Here is a 27962-nt window from a genome sequence, read left to right as displayed (position 1 = left end):
ACCTATAGATTTTGTATAAGTAGACCTCCAGGTCTTCTATACAAAGACTTCAAGGTCTTCTATAAGGAAACCTCCAGATCCACCATAGGAAAACCTCCAGATGATGTATAACAATTCTTGCAGATTTTCTAAAATAACTCCTCCAGATATTATATAAGATGGCCTCACGTCTTCTACAAGCTGACCTCCAGCCCTTCTATAGGATGAAATTCAGGTGTTCTATAAGAAGTCCTTCAGATCTGCTATATGAAGACATTCAGGTCTTCTCCAGTTTTTCTATAAGAAGGCCTCAAATCTTCCATAAGAAGACCCTAGCTTTTCTATAAGAAGACCCTAGGTCTTCTATAAGAGGCTTTAAATGTTCTAAAAGAAGACCTCCAGATATTCTATAAGAAGACGTTCTATGTGAAGACCCCCAAATCTTCTAATAGTAGACCTCCAGATATTCTATAAAAAACCTTCATGTCTTCTAAAAATAGACCTCCTGGTCTTCAATGAGAAGATCTTATGCTTTTCTATAAGAAGGGCCCCTGCTCTTCTATGAGAAGACGTCCTGCTCTTCTATGAGCAGACCTCCTGCTCTTATATAAGAAGACCTCCTTCTCTTCTATAAGAATACCTCCTGCCCTTCTATATGCAAACGTCCTTCTCTTCTACGAGAATACGTCCTGCTCTTCTATGAGCAGACCTCCTGCTCTTGTATAAGAAGACCTCCTTCTCTTCTATAAGAATTCCTCCCGCCTTCTATATGCAAACGTCCTGCTCTTCTATGAAAAGACGACCTGCTCTTCTATGAGCAGACCTCCTGCTCTTATATAAGACGACCTCCTTCTCTTCTATAAGAGTACCTCCTGCCTTTCCATATGCAAACGTCCTTCTCTTCTCCTGCTCTTATATGAAAAGACGTCTGCTCTTCTATCAGAAGACGTCCTGTCCTTCTATATGCAAACGTCCTGCTCTTCTATGAAAAGACGTCCTGCTCTTCAAGAAGAGGACCTCCTGCTCTTCAAGGAGAGGACCTACTGCTCTTCTATAAGAAGACCTCTTGCTCTACTATAAGAAGACCTCCTGCCCTTCTATATGCAAACGTCCTGCTCTTCTATGTGAAAACATCCTGTCCTTCTATGAGACTACCTTTTGCTCTTCCAGGAGCAGACATCCTGCCCTTCTATGAGAGGACCTTCTGCTCTTTTATGAGAAGACGTCCTGCTTTTCTATAAGAAGACCTCTTCCTCTTCTATAAGGCCTCCTGGTCTTCTATAAGATGAAATTTAATTAAAAACTTGAATATTTTAGTTTTGTTTTTTTCCCTTTAAATACATTCTATGCCATATGGCATAGTGTCCAAAAACCACTTTTCCAAACAAAATGTTAAAAAATTAGTTTTGATTATTCATATAGTGGGCTTAAGTATATATAAAATTGGAAAAATATATTTTTCAGATCAAAAACAAAAAAGAAGCACCGAAAGGGTTAATCGAAAAGACGTAAATTTTTTCAACATTTTTCTAATGCCATGTTGAATTGAAAAGGCGTGGATTTTTTCAACATTTTTCCAAGGCCATGTTGAATTGAACAGGCGTGGATTTTTCAACATTTTTCCACGGCCATGTTGAATTGAAAAGGCGTGGATTTTTTCCACATTTTTCCAAGTCCATGATGAATTGAAAAGGCGTGGATTTTTTCAACATTTTTCCAAGGCCATGTTGAATTGAAAAGGCGTGGATTTTTTCAACATTTTTCCAAGGCCATGTTGAATTGAACAGGCGTGGATTTTTTCAACATTTTTCCAAGGCCATGTTGAATTGAAAAGGCGTGGATTTTTTCAACATTTTTCCAAGGCCATGTTGAATTGAAAAGGCGTGGATTTTTTCAACATTTTTCCAAGGCCATGTTGAATTGAACAGGCGTGGATTTTTTCAAAATTTTTCCACGGCCATGTTGAATTGAAAAGGCGTGGATTTTTTCAACATTTTTCCAAGTCCATGATGAATTGAAAAGGCGTGGATTTTTTCAACATTTTTCCACGGCCATGTTGAATTGAAAAGGCGTGGATTTTTTCCACATTTTTCCAAGGCCATGTTGAATTGAACAGGCGTGGATTTTTTCAACATTTTTCCAAGGCCATGTTGAATTGAAAAGGCGTGGATTTTTTCAACATTTTTTCAAGGCCATGTTGAATTGAAAAGGCGTGGATTTTTTCAAAATTTTTCCAAGGCCATGTTGAATTGAAAAGGCGTGGATTTTTTCAACATTTTTCCAAGGCCATGTTGAATTGAAAAGGCGTGGATTTTTTCAAAATTTTTCCAAGGCCATGTTGAATTGAAAAGGCGTGGATTTTTTCAACATTTTTCCAAGGCCATGTTGAATTGAAAAGGCGTGGATTTTTTCAACATTTTTCCAAGGCCATGTTGAATTGAAAAGGCGTGGATTTTTTCAACATTTTTCCAAGGCCATGTTGAATCGAAATGGAAAGAAAAAGAAGACGACAAACATTCTTTATAGACGACCAATTTCTTATTTTTTAGACGACCCGATGTGTTATGTAGGCTGTCTTTATAGGCGTATAGAAGAGAGTCTGTATAGACGGGACAAGGGAGGTATCTTTAGATACTTGAAAGGACATTTTATGGATAACCTTAAGGTCGTTTTAATAGACTACTACTACAAGGGAAGGGACAAGAAATTTGTTTTATAGATGACCTCAAAAATGTTATGACAAGTGTAAATTTGTTTTATCAAACTATTTTTATTACACTACTTATAAAGCGCCTTAGCCTTACGCTCTTTCCCTGAACTTTCACACGTGTGTGTGAAAAGTGATTTCAGCTAACCGTAAAAAAAAAAAAAACAAAAAAACTCTTCCATTTTTTAACAATTATTTCCCATAACTATAGAAATTACCTCAGGGAGATTATGAGCGAGCCGTCGTATCATTTTAAAAAATGATTTCAATTAATTTTCCCAATACTGAAAAGAAAATTTCAGAAAGTATCGAAAAATACACACACAAAACAGCCTATTTGGCCGGCTACAAATGATGGCGATAAGAAGCAAATTGCATTCGCTCAGACGGCTAGACAAATAGTCAAATTTATATTTAAGTAGTAGAAGAAGAAGAAGTAGATGTGGAGAAGATGAAAAGAAAAAATAACAACAATATTTTTTATTAATGGAAGCACTAAAAACATTGGCCAACTTACCTTTAGATATTATGCGGACCTCCAACATTCATTCATATGTACGACGGACGACCTGAGTCAAGTCAGCTGGAATACCGGATACACTGCAAACTGAACCGCTAGCACAACACACATGTATTTTGTTTACTTTTTTTATTCACTTATTATTATTTTTGTTTTCTTCTTTTGGAAAACGAAACACATTAACAGAAATTTTCAATAATTGCCAAAATCTGACAGTCCATACACTTGAAAAATGGAATCCGAAACGAACCGACGACGCACTTACACTTTCTTCTTCCCCGTCTTCTGTTGTGTGGAAAAACTCTGAAATGAAAGCAAAAAAAAAACACAAATCATAAATATTCCGTTTTTAAGAGAAGAGAGGTTGTCGTTTTTTCTTCGATTTGGTTGTTGTTAAGTGCCAGAGGTAGGTTAATGAAACTTTTGCCGCTTAAGTAGTAGAATGGGTTGTGGTCATGATAGGTGTCAGTGATGAGATGAGTTTTTTTCGTTTGTTTTTGTTTTGATTGCCCGATGCCTCAAGTGTTAATGTTTTCGGTCAGTGGATAGGTTATGATATGTTTATACATATTTTTGAGATATCACAGAAGTAAATATGAAAGTATTTTTTAGAAGAAAACAAATTTCAACATCGTGAAACTTAAACGAACTTTTCCTTACCCAGATGACCACACGGAAGACCATCAATAGGAGCTTTTAAGGTCACCATTATATAAAATGAAACTTTATAAGCTCATTCAAACAGGCTTTATAGACGACCAGAAGGAAGTCTTATAAATGACCTGAAAGGTGCCTTTATAAAGAAGCAAGAAGGAGTCTTTATAGACAATCAAAAAGTATCTTTATCGACGACTTGAAGGTTGTCTTTATCAGGAACCAGTGGGTGTAATTTTCGAGGGCCAGAAGGCAGTCTTTCTAAACCAGCAAAAGGGTGTCTCAATCGATGAGTAGGGAGTTTGGGAGATTAAAGGGAGTATTTATTGACGACCTGGATGTAGTTTTCATAGATGTCCTAAAGGTAATCTTTATAGAGACCTGAAGGGCGTCTTTATTGACGACCAGAAGACGTCTCTATTGATGAACAGAGGGAACCTTTATAGACGACCAGATGGTGTCTTTACAGACTACCAGTGAGAGTCTTTGATTTCGACCAGAGGCCATCTCTATAGACGAGCAGAAATCTTATTTACTAACAACCAGAGGGCCATATAGAAGACCCACAAACCTTCCATCACATATAGAAGACCTATAAGTCTCTTATTTCATATATAAGACCTAGAAACCTTCCATGTCATAGAGAATACTTACAAGTCTTCCATGTCCTTGGAAAAAATGATGAAAAATCCACTCCTTTTCGATTCAACATGGCCTTGGAAAAATGTTAAAAAAAATCCACGCCTTTTCGATTCAACATGGCCTTGGAAAAATGTTGAAAAATTCCACGCCTTTTCGATTCAACACGGCCTTGGAAAAATGTTGAAAAATTCAACGCCTTTTTGATTCAACATGTCCTTGGAAAAATGTTGAAAAATTCCACGCCTTTTCGATTCAACATGGCCTTGGAAAAATGTTGAGAAATTCCACGCCTTTTCGATTCAACATGGCCTTGGAAAAATTTTGAAAAATTCCACGCCTTTTCAATTCAACATGGCCTTGGAAAAATGTTAAAAAATTCAACGCCTTTTCGATTCAACATGTCCTTGGAAAAATGTTGAAAAATTCCACGCCTTTTCGATTCAACATGGCCTTGGAAAAATGTTGAGAAATTCCACGCCTTTTCGATTCAACATGGCCTTGGAAAAATTTTGAAAAATTCCACGCCTTTTCAATTCAACATGGCCTTGGAAAAATGTTGAAAAATCCAGGCCTTTTCGAATCAACATGGCCTTGGAAAATGTAGAAAAATCCACACCATTTTCGACTCAACATGGCCTTGGAAAAATGTTGAAAAAATCCACGCCTTTTCGATTCAACATGGCCTTGGAAAATGTCGAAAAAAATCCACGCCTTGTCGATTCAACATGGCTTTAGAAAAATGTTGAATGTTGTCGATTCTACACTCCACACCATTTTCGATTCAACATGGCTTTGGCAAAATGTAGAATAATCCACACCTTTTCGATTCAAAATTCCACACCATTTTCGACTCAACATGGTCTTGGAAAAATGTTGAAAAAATCCACGCCTTTTCGATTCGGCGTACAGAAATAAGGCCCCAGGAAATAACACCTCAAATTGAAAATGAAAATAGGCCCCAAACAGGTATATGAAAAACAACAACAAAACTTTTGGGGTCTAAATTCTTCTTTTTGGGACCTTTTTTCATTTAACTGTTGGGGCCAAATTGTCTTCACAACAAGTAAATCGAAAATTTGAAAATTAAATTGGGGTCTAAATAATATTGGGGCCTAATTGAATTTTTTATTAGGGCCTTTTTGCACATGTTTGGGGCCTAAATATATTTTAGTGTTTAACAAAAACAAGAAATTGGGGTGCATTTTCTAAAGTTTTTATTAAGATATGATCAAAAAAATGGGGTGCAATTTCGAAAACTTTATTAAGAAAAAAGCGAAAAAAATTAAAGGACTCAAAGTAACAATAATTTTTAGTAATAATAAGCAAAGGTAAACACTTATTTCATAGAATTCAAAAAATTATATGATAAGTAATAATAATTGGTAATAATTATTACTAATGTTGCAGATTTTGACAGTTGTGTAAAGGAAAAGCTGCTGAAAAAATGTTTCAGCAACATTAAGAAAGTAAAAAAGATACACCTATTAACAATGTTTAATTTATATACCTCATCTTCCATTGGTAGCATATTTGTGCATATAGCGTTTTCTTCAAACACCATTCTATTTAAAAATGCTAAGGCATTTATTTTTCCTTTTTTAAAGAGGAAGGAAGGAAAATATATTTAAAAAAATCGCGCGATTTTTTAAATATATTTTTCTTCAGCTACTCTCCTAATTCTGTTTGACTTGACTTGGAGAGAGAAAATATACTAAAAAAAATCGCGCAATTTTTTTAATATATTTTTTCTCTCCATTTCTTTCTAATTCTGTTTGACTTGATTTGGAGAGAAAAAATATATTTGAAAAATCACGCGATTTTTTAGATATATTTTTTCTCTCCAAATCAAGTCAAAAAGAATTAGAAAGAAATGGAGAGTAGCTGAAGAAAAATATATTTAAAAAATCAAACAGATTTAGAAAAAAGGGAGAGTATCTGAAGAAAAATATATTTAAAAAAATCGCGCGATTTTTTAAATATATTTTTCTTCAGCTACTCTCCCTTTTTTCTAAATCTGTTTGAATGGATTTGGAATGAAAAAATATATTGAAAAAATCGCGCGATTTTTTTTAGTATATTTTTTCTCTCCAAATCAAGTCAAACAGAATTAGGAGAGTAGCTGAAGAAAAATATATTTAAAAAATCAAACAGATTTAGAAAAAAAGAGAGAGTATCTGAAGAAAAATATATTTAAAAAAATCGCGCGATTTTTTAAATATATTTTTCTTCAGCTACTCTCCATTTTTTTTTAATTCTGTTTGATTTTTTAAATTATTTTTTTTAAATATTTTTCTTCAGCTACTTTCCATTTCTTTCTAATTCTGTTTGACTTGATTTGGAGATATGGAGTAGTTAAAGTCTGTCTCGGGTTTGTTTGGTTTTTGGTCAGACCGACATTTGTCCACACCTTTTCGAGCATGAATGCTTCAACTATTTGATGGGGAGTTTTTAAAGCCGGCACAAATTTTTTGCTAACGATGTGATGCAAACTTCTTTGTATTTTGTTAAAATATATACTTTGTGATTCTTGCTAAAAACTATAAAAATATATACATACATATATGTATATAGAAATTGGTACAGAAATACTCACTTATCACAATGTTTCAGAAAAACATTACGAACGGTACATGATACCGACGATCCACTTCCCAAAGATTTTGCGATTCCTACGCAATCGTCTTTAATTTTATTTAAAATTTTAATTTTTATCACATTCATAGACGCCTGCTAGTACACTTGAAAATAAGAGCTTGTTTCTAGGTGGCTTTAACATGCTACTATCGTAAAAAAGTACAGTCATAATTAGTTACATATTACAAACTACTGAATGAATATCTTTAAAAATACTTTTTGAAATTACACCCCAAATTTAGGGCTTCATTTACACTCCAAATTTAAGTGAATAAATATTTTGGGGCGTGAATGCATACTTTGGGGCCTAATTGCATTTTCGTTGTTTGGGGTGATAATGCATTTTGCAAATGCACCCCAATTTCAAAAATGCATTTTGGCCCCAATGTAATTTTGGGGCATAATTGCAATATTTTTTTGGGGCCAAATTTCCTAATTTGGGGCCTTTTTGTATTGGGGCAATTTTTCAAATTGTAAAAACACCCCAAAAATTGGGGTCCATTTTCATTCCCGTTTGGGGCGTTATTTCTTGGGGCTTTATTTCTGTACGCCTTCGATTCAACATGGCCTTGAAAAATGTTGAAAAAATCGACGCCTTTTCGATTCAACATGGCCTTGAAAAATGTTGAAAAAATCCACGCCTTATCGTTTCAAAATAGCCTTAGAAAATACTGAAAAAATCCACGACTTTTCGACTCAACATGGCCTTGGAAAAATGTTGAAAAATGCCACGCCTTTTCGATTCAACATGGCCTTGAAAAATGTTGAAAAATTCACGTCTTTTAGATTTAACATGGTCTTAGAAAAATGATGAAAAAATATACGCCTCTTCGATTCAACATGGCCTTGGAAAAATGTTAAAAAATTCCACGCCTTATCGTTTCAAAATGGCCTTAGAAAATGCTGAAAAATCCACGACTTTTCGATTCAACATTTCCTTGGAAAAATGTTGAAAAGTTCCACGACTTTTCGATTCAACATGGCCTTGAAAAAATGTAGAAAAATCCACGCTTTTTCGATTCAACATGGCCTAGGAAAAATGTTGAAAAATTCCACGCCTTATCGTTCCAAAATGGCCTTAGAAAATGCTGAAAAAATCCACGACTTTTCGATTCAACATGGCCTTGGAAAAATGTTGAAAAATTCCACGCCTTTTCAATTCGACGTAGGCTTGGAAAAATGTTGAAAAAATCCACGCCTTTTCGATTTAACATGGTCTTGGAAAAATGTTGAAAAAATCCACGCCTTTTCGATTTAACATGGTCTTGGAAAAATGTTGAAAAAATCCACGCCTTTTCGATTTAACATGGTCTTGGAAAAATGTTGAAAAAATCCACGCCTTTTCAAATCAAAATGGCCTTGGAAAAATGTTGAGTAAATCCACGCCTTTTCGATTAAACAAGTCCTTGGAAAAATGTTGAAAAAATTCACGCCTTTTCGATTCAACATGGCCTTGGAGAAATGTTGAAAATAACCACACCTTTTCGATTCAACATGGCCTTGGAAAAATGTTGAAAAAATCCACGTCTTTTCGATTCAACATGGCCTTTTCGATTCAACGTGGCTTTGGAAAAATGTTAAAAATTCCACGCATTTTTCGATTCAACATGGCCTTGGAAAAATTTTGAATAAAAAATCCACTTGGAAAAATGTTGAAAAAATACACGACTTTTCGATGGCCTTGGAGAAATATTAAAAATTCACGGCTTTTCGATTCTACATGGCCTTGGAGAAATGTTGAAAGTACCCACGCCTTTTCGATTCAACATGGCCTTGGAAAAATGTGGAAAAAAATCCACGCCTTTTCGATTCAACATGGCCTTTTCGATTCATCGTGGCTTTGGAAAAATGTGGAAAAAAATCCACGCCTTTTCGATTCAACATGGCCTTTTCGATTCATCGTGGCTTTGGAAAAATGTGGAAAAAAATCCACGCCTTTTCGATTCAACATGGCCTTTTCGATTCATCGTGGCTTTGGAAAAATGTTGAAAAATCCACGCCTTTTTCGATTCAACATGGCCTTGAAAAAATTTTGAATAAAAAATCCACTTGGAAAAATGTTGAAAAAATACACGACTTTTCGATGGCCTTGGAGAAATGTTGAAAAAATCTACGCCTTTTCGATTCAACATGGCCTTGGAAAATGTTGAAAAAATCCACGCCTTTTCGATTCAACATGGCCTTGAAAAAATGTCGAATAAAAAATCCACTTGGAAAAATGTTGAAAAAATACACGACTTTTCGATGGCCTTGGAAAAATGTTGAAAAAATCCACGCCTTTGCAATTCAACATGGCCTTGGAAAAATGTTGAAAAAATCCACGACTTTTCGATTCAACATGGCTTTGGAAAAATGTTGAAAAAATCCACGCCTTTTCGATTCAACATGGCCTTGGAAAATGTTGAAAAAATCCACGCCTTTTCTATTCAACATGGCCTTGGAAAAATGTTGAAAAAATCCACGCCTTTTAGATTTAACATGGTCTTGGAAAAATGTTGAAAAAATCCACGCCTTTTCGATTCAACATGTCCTTGAAAAATGTTGAAAAAATCCACGCCTTTTCGATTCAACATGGCCTTGAAAAATGTTGAAAAAATCCACGCCTTATCGTTTCAAAATAGCCTTAGAAAATACTGAAAAAATCCACGACTTTTCGACTCAACATGGCCTTGGAAAAATGTTGAAAAATGCCACGCCTTTTCGATTCAACATGGCCTTGAAAAATGTTGAAAAATTCACGTCTTTTAGATTTAACATGGTCTTAGAAAAATGTTGAAAAAATATACGCCTCTTCGATTCAACATGGCCTTGGAAAAATGTTAAAAAATTCCACGCCTTATCGTTTCAAAATGGCCTTAGAAAATGCTGAAAAATCCACGACTTTTCGATTCAACATTTCCTTGGAAAAATGTTGAAAAGTTCCACGACTTTTCGATTCAACATGGCCTTGAAAAAATGTAGAAAAATCCACGCTTTTTCGATTCAACATGGCCTTGGAAAAATGTTGAAAAATTCCACGCCTTATCGTTCCAAAATGGCCTTAGAAAATGCTGAAAAAAATCCACGACTTTTCGATTCAACATGGCCTTGGAAAAATGTTGAAAAATTCCACGCCTTTTCAATTCGACGTAGGCTTGGAAAAATGTTAAAAAAAATCCACGCCTTTTCGATTCAACATGGCCTTGGAAAAATGTTCCACGCCTTTTCAATTCGACGTAGGCTTGGAAAAATGTTGAAAAATTCCACGCCTTTTCAATTCGACGTAGGCTTGGAAAAATGTTAAAAAAATCCACGCCTTTTCGATTTAACATGGTCTTGGAAAAATGTTGAAAAAATCCACGCCTTTTCGATTTAACATGGTCTTGGAAAAATGTTGAAAAAATCCACGCCTTTTCAAATCAAAATGGCCTTGGAAAAATGTTGAGTAACTCCACGCCTTTTCGATTAAACAAGTCCTTGGAGAAATGTTGAAAATAACCACACCTTTTCGATTCAACATGGCCTTGGAAAAATGTTGAAAAAATCCACGCCTTTTCGATGCAACATGGCCTTTTCGATTCAACGTGGCTTTGGAAAAATGTTGAAAAATTCCACGCATTTTTCGATTCAACATGGCCTTGGAAAAATTTTGAATAAAAAATCCACTTGGAAAAATGTTGAAAAAATACACGACTTTTCGATGGCCTTGGAGAAATATTAAAAATTCACGGCTTTTCGATTCTACATGGCCTTGGAGAAATGTTGAAAGTACCCACGCCTTTTCGATTCAACATGGCCTTGGAAAAATGTTGAAAAAATTCACGTCTTTTCGATTCAACATGGCCTTGGAAAAATGTGGAAAAAAATCCACGCCTTTTCGATTCAACATGGCCTTTTCGATTCATCGTGGCTTTGGAAAAATGTGGAAAAAAATCCACGAATTTCGATTCAACATGGCCTTGAAAAAATGTAGAAAAATCCACGCTTTTTCGATTCAACATGGCCTTGGAAAAATGTTGAAAAATTCCACGCCTTATCGTTCCAAAATGGCCTTAGAAAATGCTGAAAAAATCCACGACTTTTCGATTCAACATGGCCTTGGAAAAATGTTGAAAAATTCCACGCCTTTTCAATTCGACGTAGGCTTGGAAAAATGTTAAAAAAAATCCACGCCTTTTCGATTCAACATGGCCTTGGAAAAATGTTCCACGCCTTTTCAATTCGACGTAGGCTTGGAAAAATGTTGAAAAATTCCACGCCTTTTCAATTCGACGTAGGCTTGGAAAAATGTTGAAAAAATCCACGCCTTTTCGATTTAACATGGTCTTGGAAAAATGTTGAAAAAATCCACGCCTTTTCGATTTAACATGGTCTTGGAAAAATGTTGAAAAAATCCACGCCTTTTCAAATCAAAATGGCCTTGGAAAAATGTTGAGTAACTCCACGCCTTTTCGATTCAACATGGCCTTGGAGAAATGTTGAAAATAACCACACCTTTTCGATTCAACATGGCCTTGGAAAAATGTTGAAAAAATCCACGTCTTTTCGATTCAACCTGGCCTTGGAAAAATGTTGAAAAAATCCACGCTTTTTCGATGCAACATGGCCTTTTCGATTCAACGTGGCTTTGGAAAAATGTTGAAAAATTCCACGCATTTTTCGATTCAACATGGCCTTGGAAAAATTTTGAATAAAAAATCCACTTGGAAAAATGTTGAAAAAATACACGACTTTTCGATGGCCTTGGAGAAATATTAAAAATTCACGGCTTTTCGATTCTACATGGCCTTGGAGAAATGTTGAAAGTACCCACGCCTTTTCGATTCAACATGGCCTTGGAAAAATGTTGAAAAAATTCACGTCTTTTCGATTCAACATGGCCTTGGAAAAATGTGGAAAAAAATCCACGCCTTTTCGATTCAACATGGCCTTTTCGATTCATCGTGGCTTTGGAAAAATGTGGAAAAAAATCCACGCCTTTTCGATTCAACATGGCCTTGAAAAAATTTTGAATAAAAAATCCACTTGGAAAAATGTTGAAAAAATACACGACTTTTCGATGGCCTTGGAGAAATGTTGAAAAATTCCACGCCTTTTTCGAGTCAACATGGCCTTAGAAAAATGTTGAAAAAATCCACGCCTTTTCGGTTCAACATGTCCTTGGAAAAATGTTGAAAAATTCCACGCCTTTTCGATTCAACATGGCCTTGGGAAAATGTTGAAAAGTCCACGTCTTTTCAATTCAACGTAGGCTTGGAAAAATGTTGAAAAAATCCACGCCTTTTCGATTCAACATGGCCTTGGGAAAATGTTGAAAAGTCCACGTCTTTTCAATTCAACGTAGGCTTGGAAAAATGTTGAAAAAATCCACGCCTTTTCGATTCAACATGGCCTTGGGAAAATGTTGAAAAGTCCACGTCTTTTCAATTCAACGTAGGCTTGGAAAAATGTTGAAAAAAATCCACGCCTTTTCGATTCAACATGGCCTTGGGAAAATGTTGAAAAGTCCACGTCTTTTCAATTCAACGTAGGCTTGGAAAAATGTTGAAAAAATCCACGCCTTTTCGATTCAACATGGCCTTGGGAAAATGTTGAAAAGTCCACGCCTTTTCAATTCAACGTAGGCTTGGAAAAATGTTGAAAAAATCCACGCCTTTTCGATTCAACATGGCCTTGGGAAAATGTTGAAAAGTCCACGTCTTTTCAATTCAACGTAGGCTTGGAAAAATGTAGGAAAAATCCACGCCTTTTCGATTCAACATGGCCTTGGAACAATGTTGAGTAAATCCACGCCTTTTCGATTTAACATGGTCTTGGAAAAATGATGGAAAAATCCACGCTTTTTCGATTTAACACGGCCTTAGAAAAATGTTGAAAAATTCCGCGCCTTTTTGGATTTAACATGGCCTTGGAAAAAATGTTTAGAAAATCCACGCTTTTTCGATTCAACATGGCCTTGGAAAAATGTTGAAAAAAATCCACGCCTTTCCGATTCAACATGGCCTTGGAAAAATGTTGAAAAATTCACGCCTTTTCGATTCCATATGGCCTTGGACAAATTGTAAAAAGATCCACGTTTTTTCGATTTAACATAGCCTGGGAAAATGTTGAAAAAATCCACGCCTTGGAAAAACGTTGTGCAGTGCGCCCGACATAACCGTCGTTTCGCCTGCACAGACAAATTACTTCACCTGACAATCCATCCTTTATGTAGGGTCTGACCATCTCTCCATAATTGTATCAATCATCAGACCGTCTAATTTCATCGCCTCTGAACTCCACACTTTCATCAATCATGCAAAAGCTAATTGGCCTAGTTTCAGAGAGTTCACTAATCACCGCTTTAGAGATCAGCCCAAACCTTTTGATGTTCGGGTAGCAGAAAAGACGTTCCGAGATGTCATCACTCTGTAGCCGCTCGCATATACATACCTGCTAGTCGAATACCCGAAGTGAGACCAAATTTCCCAGAAGAGGCGACGAAATTAGCAAAAGAGCGTGATGAGCTTCGTCGTACCAACCCCAGACCTTACGATTTCGATGTTGTTGCCCGTAGCAAAGACTATTTACTATTTTACTACTCCACAGCGTCAGAAATAGCTAGCTAAAAGACTGCAGAGGTGAGCGAGTTAAATATCGTATTCAATGACAGCAGGATTCCCACCACCAACTACCCCAAGACTCTAGGTGTCACATTCGATAATGCGATGTAGGATCATAGCCCTCAATTCTTTAGCCGGAAGCCCGTGGGGTACAGATAAAGAAACCCTGTTGACCACATGTAACGCGATAGTTCGGTCTGTAGTAAGCAATGCGGCGCCAGTATGGTTCGCGAATACAAGTGCAACGCTATGGAAAAATATTCAAACCTGTCAGAATGCCGCCCTGAGAACTGCGACAGGGTGTCTCCTTATGTCTTCAGTGGGCCATATATGTATATGAGGAAGATTCTTCCAGTAGAACAACCCAATGGTATGCTTTCGTTGCAGTACATGTTCGGGTGTTACCGTGAGAGCCAACCACTAGACAAAATATGGACGCCTATATTTATTGACCACCCCAGAGGTCGACAAATTTGGAGATCGGAGGTGTTTATTTACGACATTGACGATCAGAGGGCGTTTAGTTGACGACCAGAAGTTTTCTTTTTCGACGATCAGAAAGGTGTCATTACCGAAGTCCAGAATGTGTCTTCAAATTGGAGCAAGTTATGTTTTTATAGACGACCAGAAGGGTGTTCTTAGGGTTTATAGATGTTTAGAAGCGAGAGTTTGAAGGCGACCATATGAAGGTATTTTTAAACGATTAGAGGAAGTCTTTGTCAACAAGCTGATGGAAGGAAGTCTTTATCAACGACCAACCAAAAGGGAAATTCCATCGACCACCGGAGGGAGTCTTTATAGACAAACAAGAACGCGTATTTGTCGACTATCAGAATATCTCTTTATAGACGACCGGAAGTGTCTTTATCGATGACCAGAAGGTGTGTTAATGACGACCAAAGGGTGTATTTATCCGCAATATAGGGTCATATTAATCGAGACCAGAAAATATTCTTTATAGAACACCTGAAGAGAGTGTTATAGGCAAGCGAAAGAGAGGCGTTGATAGGCTACATAAAGGGATTTTTATGGACGACCAAAGGGCGTCTTTATTGACAACCAGTAGGTAGTCTTTATAGGCGACCCGAAGATCCTACTTTTACCGGCAACGAGGAAAACCTTTTTATTGACGATCAGAAGGAAATAATTATCGAAGAACAGAATGCGGTCTTTATCTACATCCAGAGTAAAGTCTTTGTTGACGAGCAATAGGTTGTCTTTCTGTATCGGAAAGCACAAATGAGCCTCTTTTCAGACGCACAGAGACCATCTTTATTAACTAACAGAATCGCGTTTTTATCGACAACCAGAAGGACGCCTTTGCCAAAAGGGAATTTTATCGACTCTACCAAAATGACCTATTTATTGTCTGCGAAAAGGACACATTTATCGACGATCTGAAGGGCGTTTTAAAGGCGAGTAAAATTGCGTTTTAAAGGCGAGTAAAATTTTATTTATGAAATTTCGAACATTGAAGGCCTTTAAGGAAGCCTCCACTTTGTTTCTTCCATCAAAGAGGACTATAAATATCCTATAGGAGGATATCCACTGTCGATTAACAACATCCAACATAACATACATCACTAATAGCAGCCTCAGCTTAATTATCTACCTCTAACCGTTAAATCCCCCCTTTTTTTTTTGTGTGTCTGTCTTAAAGGACATTATGATTTCGTTTTCATTTCCATGTAATGAGACGCCATAAATTTTAACGATCTCTTTAAATTGAAATTCGTTAACGTTTGGACATTTTGCCAGATTACGGAAAATCGCCAAAGCCAGAAAAACGAAAAATAACCAAAAACCACCAAAATAATCACATCTCGAAAAAGCGCATTAACTACTTGTCTTGGGTGTTGTGGCGGTGTGTCTGGGCTGCATTATCAAGGAAGCCAAGAAGAGGGTGGGCGGTGGCTGGTAAAAATGTATTTATTTTTTAATTTCCGCTCAAATTTTTAACACTTTCACATTAACCGAACACAACAAAAGTAACGCAAATGAGAAATGAACCCGAAAAACACATCAGCATCACCAAACCGGGAGGAAAAAAAATGATCAGCTCCACAACGCCACCGCATAGCCGCATTGTTTGTGTGCCATCAACCAAACAAAAACGACAACCAGCAAACATTGGTAATAATAACAAATCCGCCAACAAAAAAAAGCAGCAGCGCATTAAAGCGACATTACAGATAAGAAAACTAATGTGCAACATATGCAACATCGAGCACACATCGTGGATGGGGGCACCAGCTAGCCAGCTGAAAAAAACGGCATGTGGAAGTAGGAAAAACATCACCAGACTGAGTATATTTACACATCATTGAGCACAGTGTTCCGAAAGGAAAGTGGGTCTCAATCCTTCTGAAGATCTTCTATTGACAGAGGACCTTCTGAAGGTATTCTATAGACAGAAGACCTTCTCAAGGTCTTCTATAGACAGAAGACCTTCTTAAGACCTTCTATATACAGAAGACCTCTTAAAGGTCTTCTTGGAGGTCTTCTACAGACAGAAGACATTCTGAAGGTCTTCTATAGACAGAAGACCTTCTGCTGGTCTTCTATAGACAGAAGACGTTCTGAAGGCCTTCTGTAGACAGAATACCTTCTAAAGGTCTTCTATAGACAGAAGACCTCTTAAAGGTATTTTATAGACAGAAGACCTCTTGAAGGTCTTCTATAGACAGAAGACCTTCTGAATGTCTTCTATAGAGAAAAGGCCTCCTGAAGATCTTCTACAGACAGAGGACTTTTTAAGGTCTTATATCGACAGAAGACCTTCTGAAGGTCTTCTATAAACAGAAGACCTGTTGAAGGTCTTCTATACACAGAAGACCTTCTGACGGTCTTCTTCTATAGACAGAAGACCTTCTGACGGTCTTCTATAGACAGAAGACCTTCTAACGGTCTTCTATAGACAGAAGACCTTCTGACGGTCTTCTATGGACAGAAGACCTTCTGTCGGTATTCTATAGACAGAAGACCTCTTGAAGGCCTTCTATAGACAGAAGACCTTCTGATGGTCTTCTATAGACAGAAGACCTTCTGATGGTCTTCTATAGACAGAAGACCATCTGATGGTCTTCTATAGACAGAAGACATTCTGAAGGCCTTCTGTAGACAGAATACCTTCTAAAGGTCTTCTATATACAGAAGACCTCTTAAAGGTCTTTTATAGACAGAAGACCTCTTGAAGATCTTCTATAGACAGAAGACCTTCTGAACGTCTTCTATAGAGAAAAGACCTCCTGAAGATCTTTTATAGACAGAGGACCTTCTGAAGGTCTTATATAGACAGAAATACTTCTGAAGATCTTCTATAGACAGAAGACCTTCTGAAGGTCTTCTATAAACAGAAGACCTCTTGAAGGTCTTCTATACACAGAAGATATTCTGAAGGTCTTCTTCTATAGACAGAAGACCTTCTAAAGGCCTTCTATAGACAAACGACCTTCTAAAGGCCTTCTATAGACAGAAGACTTTCTGAAGGTCTTCTATAGACAGAAGACCTCTTGAAGGTCTTCTTCTACAGACAGAAGGCCTTTTAAAGTTCTTTTAAAGACAGGAGACCTTCTGAACGTCTTCTATAGAGAAAAGACCTCCTGAAGATCTTCTATAGACAGAGGACCTTCTGAAGATCTTCTATAGACAGAAGACCTTTTGAAGGTCATCTATAGACAGAAGACCTTCTGAAAGTCTTCTGTAGACAGAAGACCTTCTGAAAGTCTTCTGTAGACAGAAGACCTCTTAAAGGTATTCTATAGACAGAAGACCTACTAAAGGTCTGTTATACAGAAGACCTTCTGAAGGTCTTCTATAGACATAAGACCTTCTATAGACAAAAGTCCTCTTAAAGGTCTTCTTGGGGGTCTTCTATAGGCAGAAGACTTCTATAGGCAGAAGACTCTTGAAGGTATTCTATAGACAAAAGACCCCTTGAAGGTCTTCTGACTTCTATAGACAGAAGACCATCTGATGGTCTTCTATAGACAGAAGACATTCTGAAGGCCTTCTGTAGACAGAATACCTTCTAAAGGTCTTCTATATACAGAAGACCTCTTAAAGGTCTTTTATAGACAGAAGACCTCTTGAAGATCTTCTATAGACAGAAGACCTTCTGAACGTCTTCTATAGAGAAAAGACCTCCTGAAGATCTTTTATAGACAGAGGACCTTCTGAAGGTCTTATATAGACAGAAGTCCTTCTGAAGATCTTCTATAGACAGAAGACCTTCTGAAGGTCTTCTATAAACAGAAGACATCTTGAAGGTCTTCTATACACAGAAGATATTCTGAAGGTCTTCTTCTATAGACAGAAGACCTTCTAAAGGCATTCTATGGACAAAAGACCTTCTAAAGGCCTTCTATAGACAGAAGACTTTCTGAAGGTCTTCTATAGACAGAAGACCTCTTGAAGGTCTTCTTCTACAGACAGAAGGCCTTTTATAGTTCTTTTAAAGACAGAAGACCTTCTGAACGTCTTCTATGGAGAAAAGACCTCCTGAAGATCTTCTATAGACAGATGACCTTCTGAAGATCTTCTATAGACAGAAGACCTTTTGAAGGTCATCTATAGACAGAAGACCTTTCGAAGGTCATCTATAGACAGAAGAAGTTCTGAAAGTCTTCTGTAGACAGAAGACCTTCTGAAAGTCTTCTGTAGACAGAAGACCTTCTGAAAGTCTTCTGTAGACAGAAGACCTCTTAAAGGTATTCTATAGACAGAAGACCTACTAAAGGTCTGTTATACAGAAGACCTTCTGAAGGTCTTCTATAGACATAAGACCTTCTATAGACAAAAGTCCTCTTAAAGGTCTTCTTGGAGGTCTTCTATAGGCAGAAGACTTCTATAGGCAGAAGACTCTTGAAGGTATTCTATAGACAAAAGACCTCTTGAAGGTCTTTTGTCTTTTATAGACAGAAGACCTTCTGATGGTCTTCTATAGACAGAAGACCATCTGATGGTCTTCTATAGACATAAGACATTCTGAAGGCCTTCTGTAGACAGAATACCTTCTAAAGGTCTTCTATATACAGAAGACCTCTTAAAGGTCTTTTATAGACAGAAGACCTCTTGAAGATCTTCTATAGACAGAAGACCTTCTGAACGTCTTCTATAGAGAAAAGACCTCCTGAAGATCTTTTATAGACAGAGGACCTTCTGAAGGTCTTATATAGACAGAAGTCCTTCTGAAGATCTTCTATAGACAGAAGACCTTCTGAAGGTCTTCTATAAACAGAAGACCTCTTGAAGGTCTTCTATACACAGAAGATATTCTGAAGGTCTTCTTCTATAGACAGAAGACCTTCTAAAGGCCTTCTATAGACAAAAGATCTTCTAAAGGCCTTCTATAGACAGAAGACTTTCAAAAGGTCTTCTATAGACAGAAGACCTCTCGAAGGTCTTCTTCTACAGACAGAAGGCCTTTTAAAGTTCTTTTAAAGACAGAAGACCTTCTGAACGTCTTCTATAGAGAAAAGACCTCCTGAAGATCTTCTATAGACAGAGGACCTTCTGAAGATCTTCTATAGACAGAAGACCTTTTGAAGGTCATCTATAGACAGAAGACCTTTTGAAGGTCATCTATAGACAGATGACCTTCTGAAAGTCTTCTGTAGACAGAAGACCTTCTGAAAGTCTTCTGTAGACAGAAGACCTCTTAAAGGTATTCTATAGACAGAACACCTACTAAAGGTCTGTTATACAGAAGACCTTCTGAAGGTCTTCTATAGACATAAGACCTTCTATAGACAAAAGTCCTCTTAAAGGTCTTCTTGGAGATCTTCTATAGGCAGAAGACTTCTATAGGCAGAAGACTCTTGAAGGTATTCTATAGACAAAAGACCTCTTGAAGGTCTTCTACAGACAGAAGACCTTCTGAAGGCCTTCTATAGACAGAAGACCTTCTGAAGGTATTCTATAGACCTTCTGAAGGCCTTCTATAGACAGAAGACCTTCCAAAGGTATTCTATATACAGAAGACCTCTTTAAGGTCTTCTATAGACAAAAGACCTTCTGAATGTATTCTATAAGGAGAAGACCTCCTGAAGATCTTCTATAGACAGAAGAGCTTCTGAAGGTCTTATATAGACAGAAGACCTTCTGAAGGCCTTCTATAGACAGAAGACCTTCTGAAGGTCTTCCATAGACAGAGGACCTTCTCTAAGTCTTTTATAGACAGAAAACCATCTGAAGATCCTCTATGGACAGAAGACCTTCTGAAGGCCTTCTATAGGCAGAAAACCTTCTGAAGGTCTTCTATAGACAGAAGACCTTCTCAAGGTCTTCTATAGACAGAAGACCTTCTCAAGGTCTTTTATAGACTGAAGACCTTCTAAAGGTTTTCTAAAGACAGAAGACCTTCTGAAGGTCTTCTACAAACAGAAGACGTTTTGATGGTCTTCTATAGACAGAAGACATCTTGAAGATCTTCTATAGACAGAAGACCTTCTGAAGATCATTTGAAGGTCATCTATAGACAGAAGCCCTTCTGAAGTCTTCTATAGACAGAAGACCTTCTAAAGGTATTCTATAGACAGAAGACCTTCTGAACGTCTTCTATAGAGAGAAGACCTCCTGAAGATCTTCTATAGACAGAGGACCTTCTGAAGATCTTCTATAGACAGAGGACCTTCTGAAGGTCTTCTATACACAGACGACCTTCTGAAGGTCTTCTATAGACAGAGGACATTCTGAACGCCTTATATAGACAGAAGACCTTCTGAAGATCTTCTATAGACAGAAGACCATCTGAAGGCGTTCTATAGACAGAAGACCTTCTGTAGGTCTTCTATAGTCAGAAGGCCTTCTGAAGGTCTTCTATAGACAGAAGACCTTCTGAAGGTCATCTATGGACAGACGACCTTCTGAAGATCTTCTATAGACAGAAGACCATCTGAAGGTCTTCTATAGACAGACGACCTTCTAAAGGTCTTCTATAGATAGACGACCTTCTGAAGGTCTTCTGTAGAGAGAAGACCTCCTGAAGATCTGCTATAGAGAGAAGACCTCCTGATGGTCTGCTACAGATATAAGACCTCCTGATGGTCTTTTATAAATGTCTTCTGCCTGTCTATAGACAGAAGACCTCTTCTATAGACAGAAGACCTCTTCTATAGGCAGAATACTTCTTGAAGGTCTTCTATAGAGAGAAGACTTCTTGATCGTTTGCTATAGACATCTTATGTCTGTCTATAGACAGAAGACTTCTTCTATAGATAGAAGACCTCTTGAAGGTCTTCTATAGACAAGAAACTTCCTCCCACAACTGTTATAAAGACAGAAAATCTTCTGAAAGTTTTCTATAGACAGAAGACCTTCTAAAATTCTACTGAGAGCTACTTTGGAGTCTTCTCTCTATGGAAGGGGTCTTCTATTTGATGGTATTGTTAGCGCGCGGTTAAGGCGATTTCTATGCTGCACAACAACTACATGTCTCGCGCTTAATTCGCAATTGTCGTACTATGTTCCCGCACAAAAAAATGTTTAAAAATAAACCTCAAACTCCTCAAAACAACAACAACATCATCTACAAAAAACCAACCTATAAAACGCATAAACTATGCTATAAACACTATTAACTGACTACCAATCGAGCAATAAGCTTTTAAATATAGACGTCGTTCATTCGTTATAGACTCTCAGCTCTAAATATAAAAACGGCGGCAATTTTGGTACAGGCCACCACCACAACGAGGACATCACCAAGCCACAACAACAACGGCAACAATAGCTGCAGCAAACAAATGACTTTGTTTTCCAAAGGAGATGTTAATAATGGCGGAGAAATGTGCGAATTGACCATTTCTATGAGTTGGCCATTATTTGGCGGTGTTGCTGGTGTTGTTGTTATAGTGGAGTTCCACATATGGTCATAAAGTAGTTTCTTAAATTTTTTCCTCTTCCAACTCTTTACATATGAAAATGTTAGTGCTTTGGGACAATACCACAAAAAATCGTCTTAATTTTGTTTGCCTAGCCAATTTACGAAATATATATTTTGTTGCCTGGACAATGCCAATTCTGTTGATGTTGTTGTTGCTGTTGCTTCATGTTGTATGCACTTCAATTGAACCACAACAGTCGACAAAGTTTGTTCGGGAAAATAAACTATTTTGTGTATTGAAATGAAAAGTATGATGGGGAGCGAGAGCATTGATTTTTCAAAGTGCTACTGGATTTACACTCAAAATTAAATTGTTCGGTGTGTGATGTTCGGTGTGTGATGTAGGAAATAACGAATGTCATACAAAGTCCCAGCTAGATTTATAAATGTAAAAAATGAGGAGTTGATACCTCCTACCTAGCGAGAGGAAACCCAGGGCTTAAGAGGTCGTCTGTCTAGAGAATATCTGAAGAGATCTTCTGTCTGTGTATCGAAGAACTCGAGATGTTTTCCGTCTATACAAGACCTCAAGTGGTATGATGTCTATAAAAATGTTAAGAGGTCTTCTGTCTATAGCGGACATCAGGAGGTCTTTTGACAATAGGTCTCCCTACTATCGAAGATTTCAAGAGAACTTATTTGTCTATATAAGATTTCAATAGGATTTCTGTCTATAGAAGCTCTCAAGAGGTATTCTGCCTATAGAAGACTTCAATAGGTCTACTGCCGATGACTATAGAATAAACCAAAGGACTTTTGTGTATAGATGACCTCGAGATATCTTCCGCCTATACAAGACCTCAAGTGGTACTACGTCTATAGAAGACCTCAAGAGGTATTCTGCCTTTACAAGACCTCTTCTGTCTATAAAAGACCTCAAGAGGTCTTCTGTCTCTAGAAGATCTGAAACGGTCTTCTGTTTCTGGAAGATCTGAAACGGTCTTCTATCTCTGGAAGACCTCAAGTGGTCTTCTGTCGATAGAAGCCCTCAAGAGGTCTTCTGTTCATAGAAGATCTCAAGAGGTCTGTCTATACAAGGAGGTCTTCAGTCTACAGAAAACTTGAAGAAGTCTTCTGTTTATACAAGACCTCAAGAAGTCTTCTGTCTGTAAAAGACCTAAAGTGGTATTCTGCCTATAGAATGAAGTCTTCAGTATGTAGAAGACCTCAAGAGGTCTTCTGTCTATAAAAAAACCTCAAAAGGGTCTTCTGTCTATAGAAAACCTTAAGAGGTCTTTTGTGTACAGAAGACTTAAAGAGGTCTTCTGTCTATAGAGGACCTGAAGAGGTCTTCTGTCTATAGAAGACCTCAAGAGGTCTTCTGTCTATAGAAGGAGGTCTATGGTCTACATAAAACCTGAAGTCTTCTGTCTGTAGAAGACCTCAAGTGGCCTTCTGTCTATAGAAGTCTGTAGAAGAGGTCAAGAGGTCTTCTGTCTATAGAAGACCTCAATATGTCTTCTGTCTATAGAAGACCTCAAGAGTTCTTCTGTCTAGAGAAGACCTCAAGAGTTTTTCTCTCTATAGAAGACCACAAGAGTTCATCTGTCTATAGAAGACCTCTAAAGATCTTCTGTCTATAGAAGACCTCAAGAGGTCTTCTGTCTGCAGAAGACCTCAAGTGGTTTTCTGTCTATAGAAGGAGGTCTTCAGTCTAAAGACCTCAAGAGGTCTTCTGTCTGTAGAAGACCTCAAGTGACCTTCTGTCTATAGAAGGAGAACTTGAGTATGTAGGAGAGGTCAAGAGGTCTTCTGTCTGCAGAAGACCTCAAATGGTCTTCTGTCTATAGAAGGAGGTCTTCAGTCTACAGAAATCCTGAAGAGATCTTCTGTTTATACAAGACCTCAAGAGGTCTTCTGTCTGTAGAAGACCTCAAGTGGCCTTGTGTCTATAGAAGGCGGCCTTTAGGCTGTAGGAGAGGTCAAGAGATCTTCTGTCTATAGAAGACCTCAAGACGTCTCCTTTCTATTCAAGACCTCAAGAGATCTTCTGTCTGTAGAAGACCTCAAGTGGTCTTCTGTCTATAGAAGGAGGTCTTCAGTCTACAGAAAACTTGAAGAAGTCTTCTGTTTATACAAGACCTCAAGAAGTCTTCTGTCTGTAAAAGACCTAAAGTGGTATTCTGCCTATAGAATGAAGTCTTCAGTATGTAGAAGACCTCAAGAGGTCTTCTGACTATAAAAAAACCTCAAAAGGGCCTTCTGTCTATAGAAAACCTTAAGAGGTCTTTTGTGTACAGAAGACTTGAAGAGGTCTTCTGTCTATAGAGGACCTGAAGAGGTCTTCTGTCTGTAGAATACTTCAAATGGTCTTCTGTCTGTAGAACACCTCAAGTGGTCTTCTGTCTGTAGAACACCTCAAGTGGTCTTCTGTTTATACGAGACCTCAAGAAGTCTTATGTCTGTAGAAGACCTCAAGTGGCCTTGTGTCTATAGAAGGCGGCCTTTAGGCTGTAGGAGAGGTCAAGAGATCTTCTGTCTATAGAAGACCTCAAGACGTCTCCTTTCTATTCATGACCTCAAGAGATCTTCTGTCTGTAGAAGACCTCAAGTGGTCTTCTGTCTATAGAAGGAGGTCTTCAGTTTGTAGAAGAGGTCAAGAGGTCTTCTGTCTATAGAAGACTTTAAGAGGTCTTCTGTCTATAGAAGACCTCAAGAGGTCTTCTGTCTATAGAAGACCTCAAGAGGTCTTCTGTCTATAGAAGGAGGTCTATGGTCTACATAAAACCTGAAGTCTTCTGTCTGTAGAAGACCTCAAGTGGCCTTCTGTCTATAGAAGTCTGTAGAAGAGGTCAAGAGGTCTTCTGTCTATAGAAGACCTCAATATGTCTTCTGTCTATAGAAGACCTCAAGAGTTCTTCTGTCTAGAGAAGACCTCAAGAGTTTTTCTCTCTATAGAAGACCACAAGAGTTCATCTGTCTATAGAAGACCTCAAAAGATCTTCTGTCTATAGAAGACCTCAAGAGGTCTTCTGTCTGCAGAAGACCTCAAGTGGTTTTCTGTCTATAGAAGGAGGTCTTCTGTCTGTAGAAGACCTCAAGTGACCTTCTGTCTATAGAAGGAGAACTTGAGTATGTAGGAGAGGTCAATAGGTCTTCTGTCTGCAGAAGACCTCAAATGGTCTTCTGTCTGTAGAAGGAGGTCTTCAGTCTACAGAAAACCTGAAGAGATCTTCTGTTTATACAAGACCTCAAGAGGTCTTCTGTCTGTAGAAGACCTCAAGTGGCCTTGTGTCTATAGAAGGCGGCCTTTAGGCTGTAGGAGAGGTCAAGAGATCTTCTGTCTATAGAAGACCTCAAGACGTCTCCTTTCTATTCATGACCTCAAGAGATCTTCTGTCTATAGAAGGAGGTCTTCAGTCTACAGAAAACTTGAAGAAGTTTTCTGTTTATACAAGACCTCAAGAAGTCTTCTGTCTGTAAAAGACCTAAAGTGGTATTCGGCCTATAGAATGAAGTCTTCAGTATGTAGAAGACCTCAAGAGGTCTTCTGTCTATAAAAAAACCTCAAAAGGGTCTTCTGTCTATAGAAAACCTTAAGAGGTCTTCTGTCTGTAGAACACTTCAAGTGGTCTTCTGTCTGTAGAACACCTCAAGTGGTCTTCTGTCTGTAGAACACCTCAAGTGGTCTTCTGTTTATACGAGACCTCAAGAAGTCTTATGTCTGTAGAAGACCTCAAGAGGTCTTCTGTCTATAGAAGGAGGTCTTCAGTTTGTAGAAGAGGTCAATAGGTCTTCTGTCTATAGAAGACTTTAAGAGGTCTTCTGTCTATAGAAGACCTCAAGAGGTCTTCTGTCTATAGAAGACCTCAAGAGGTCTTCTGTCTATAGAAGACCTCAAGAGGTCTTCTGTCTATAGAAGACCTCAAGAGGTCTTCTGTCTATAGAAGACCTCAAGAGGTCTTCTGTCTATAGAAGGAGGTCTATGGTCTACATAAAACCTGAAGTCTTCTGTCTGTAGAAGACCTCATGTGGCCTTCTGTCTATAGAAGTCTGTAGAAGAGGTCAAGAGGTCTTCTGTCTATAGAAGACCTCAATATGTCTTCTGTCTATAGAAGACCTCAAGAGTTCTTCTGTCTAGAGAAGACCTCAAGAGTTTTTCTCTCTATAGAAGACCACAAGAGTTCATCTGTCTATAGAAGACCTCAAAAGATCTTCTGTCTATAGAAGACCTCAACAGAAGAAGTCTTCTGTTTATACAAGACCTCAAGAAGTCTTCTGTCTGTAAAAGACCTAAAGTGGTATTCTGCCTATAGAATGAAGTCTTCAGTATGTAGAAGACCTCAAGAGGTCTTCTGTCTATAAAAAACCTCAAAAGGGTCTTCTGTCTATAGAAAACCTTAAGAGGTCTTTTGTGTACAGAAGACTTGAAGAGGTCTTCTGTCTATAGAGGACCTGAAGAGGTCTTCTGTCTTTAGAGGACCTGAAGAGGTCTTCTGTCTGTAGAACACTTCAAGTGGTCTTCTGTCTGTAGAACACCTCAAGTGGTCTTCTGTCTGTAGAACACCTCAAGTGGTCTTCTGTTTATACGAGACCTCAAGAAGTCTTATGTCTGTAGAAGACCTCAAGAGGTCTTCTGTCTATAGAAGGAGGTCTTCAGTTTGTAGAAGAGGTCAATAGGTCTTCTGTCTATAGAAGACTTTAAGAGGTCTTCTGTCTATAGAAGACCTCAAGAGGTCTTCTGTCTATAGAAGACCTCAAGAGGTCTTCTGTCTATAGAAGACCTCAAGAGGTCTTCTGTCTATAGAAGGAGGTCTATGGTCTACATAAAACCTGAAGTCTTCTGTCTGTAGAAGACCTCATGTGGCCTTCTGTCTATAGAAGTCTGTAGAAGAGGTCAAGAGGTCTTCTGTCTATAGAAGACCTCAATATGTCTTCTGTCTATAGAAGACCTCAAGAGTTCTTCTGTCTAGAGAAGACCTCAAGAGTTTTTCTCTCTATAGAAGACCACAAGAGTTCATCTGTCTATAGAAGACCTCAAAAGATCTTCTGTCTATAGAAGACCTCAAGAGGTCTTCTGTCTGCAGAAGACCTCAAGTGGTTTTCGGTCTATAGAAGGAGGTCTTCAGTCTAAAGACCTCAAGAGGTCTTCTGTCTGTAGAAGACCTCAAGTGACCTTCTGTCTATAGAAGGAGAACTTGAGTATGTAGGAGAGGTCAAGAGGTCTTCTGTCTGCAGAAGACCTCAAATGGTCTTCTGTCTATAGAAGGAGGTCTTCAGTCTACACAAAACCTGAAGAGATCTTCTGTTTATACAAGACCTCAAGAGGTCTTCTGTCTGTAGAAGACCTCAAGTGGCCTTGTGTCTATAGAAGGCGGCCTTTAGGCTGTAGGAGTGGTCAAGAGATCTTCTGTCTATAGAAGACCTCAAGACGTCTCCTTTCTATTCAAGACCTCAAGAGATCTTCTGTCTGTAGAAGACCTCAAGTGGTCTTCTGTCTATAGAAGGAGGTCTTCAGTCTACAGAAAACCTGAAGAGGTCTTCTGTTTATACAAGTCCTCAAGAAGTCTTCTGTCTATAGAAGACCTCAAGAGGTCTTCTGTCTGTAGAAGACTTCCAGTGGCCTTCTGTCTATAGAAGAGGTCAAGAGGTCTTCTGTCTATAGAAGGAGGTCTTCTGTCTTTAAGTCTTCTGTCTGCAGAAGACCTCAAGTGGTCTTCTGTCTATAGAAGGAGGTCTTCAGTCTGTAGAAGACCTCAAGAGGTCTTCTGTCTATAAAAAAAAATCTCAAAAGGGTCTTCTGCCTATAGAAACCCTTAAGAGGTCTTCTGTGTACAGAAGACTTGAAGAGGTCTTCTGTCTATAGAAGACCACCAGAGGTCTTTTGTCTCTAGAAGATTTGATGAGGTCTTCTGTCTATATAAAACCTCAAGTGGCCTTCTGAAGGAGGTCTAGAAGGAGGTCTTCAGTCTATAGAAAACCCTCAAGAGGTCTTCTTTCTATGCAAGACCTCAAGAAGTCTTCTGTCTGTAGAAGACCTATTGAGGTTCAAGGGACAGTATATATCCTCACATAAGGCTTTTGCACTTAATCCCTACTAGTATAGATAACACTGTGCAACACGAAAATTATTAACCATATTCTGACACTGCAGGGTGATAGAACAACAAAAATGAGAAGACACGTGTCTCGCCGTTTTTCCCTATCTCATCAACTTTCGCGATTATAGGCCTCCAAAGGTTTGAGGCTTTGATGTAGAAAGGGTCATTTAGTCAGGACTATATCTTCCAAACCGTTATGAAATTTGAATTTATCTCAGAGGCAAAGTTGTAGCTCTTGTCTTAAAGAACAAACATAGTGAACACATATAACCCATCAAACTTCATCTGCAAGGTCAAAATCGCCATGCTCCAATTTCCT

At 38.1% G+C, this 27962-nt stretch overlaps 1 protein-coding gene across 1 annotated transcript in view; it reads right to left on the bottom strand.

The window, feature by feature from the left end:
- The window catches only part of LOC141398150 (rho guanine nucleotide exchange factor 17), a 443900-nt gene that overhangs the window by 325422 nt on the left and 90516 nt on the right, over window positions 1–27962 (bottom strand). The window contains exon 2 of the mRNA XM_073975385.1: window positions 3204–3509. The gene's annotated coding sequence lies outside the window, so the exon portion shown is untranslated. The remainder of the gene's footprint in view (window positions 1–3203; window positions 3510–27962) is intronic.

This window comes from Musca autumnalis, unplaced genomic scaffold, assembly GCF_047663935.1.
Source record: "Musca autumnalis isolate F117 unplaced genomic scaffold, ASM4766393v1 scaffold_1, whole genome shotgun sequence".
Lineage (NCBI taxonomy): Eukaryota > Metazoa > Arthropoda > Insecta > Diptera > Muscidae > Musca > Musca autumnalis.
This window is presented reverse-complemented; position numbering and strand designations above follow the sequence as displayed.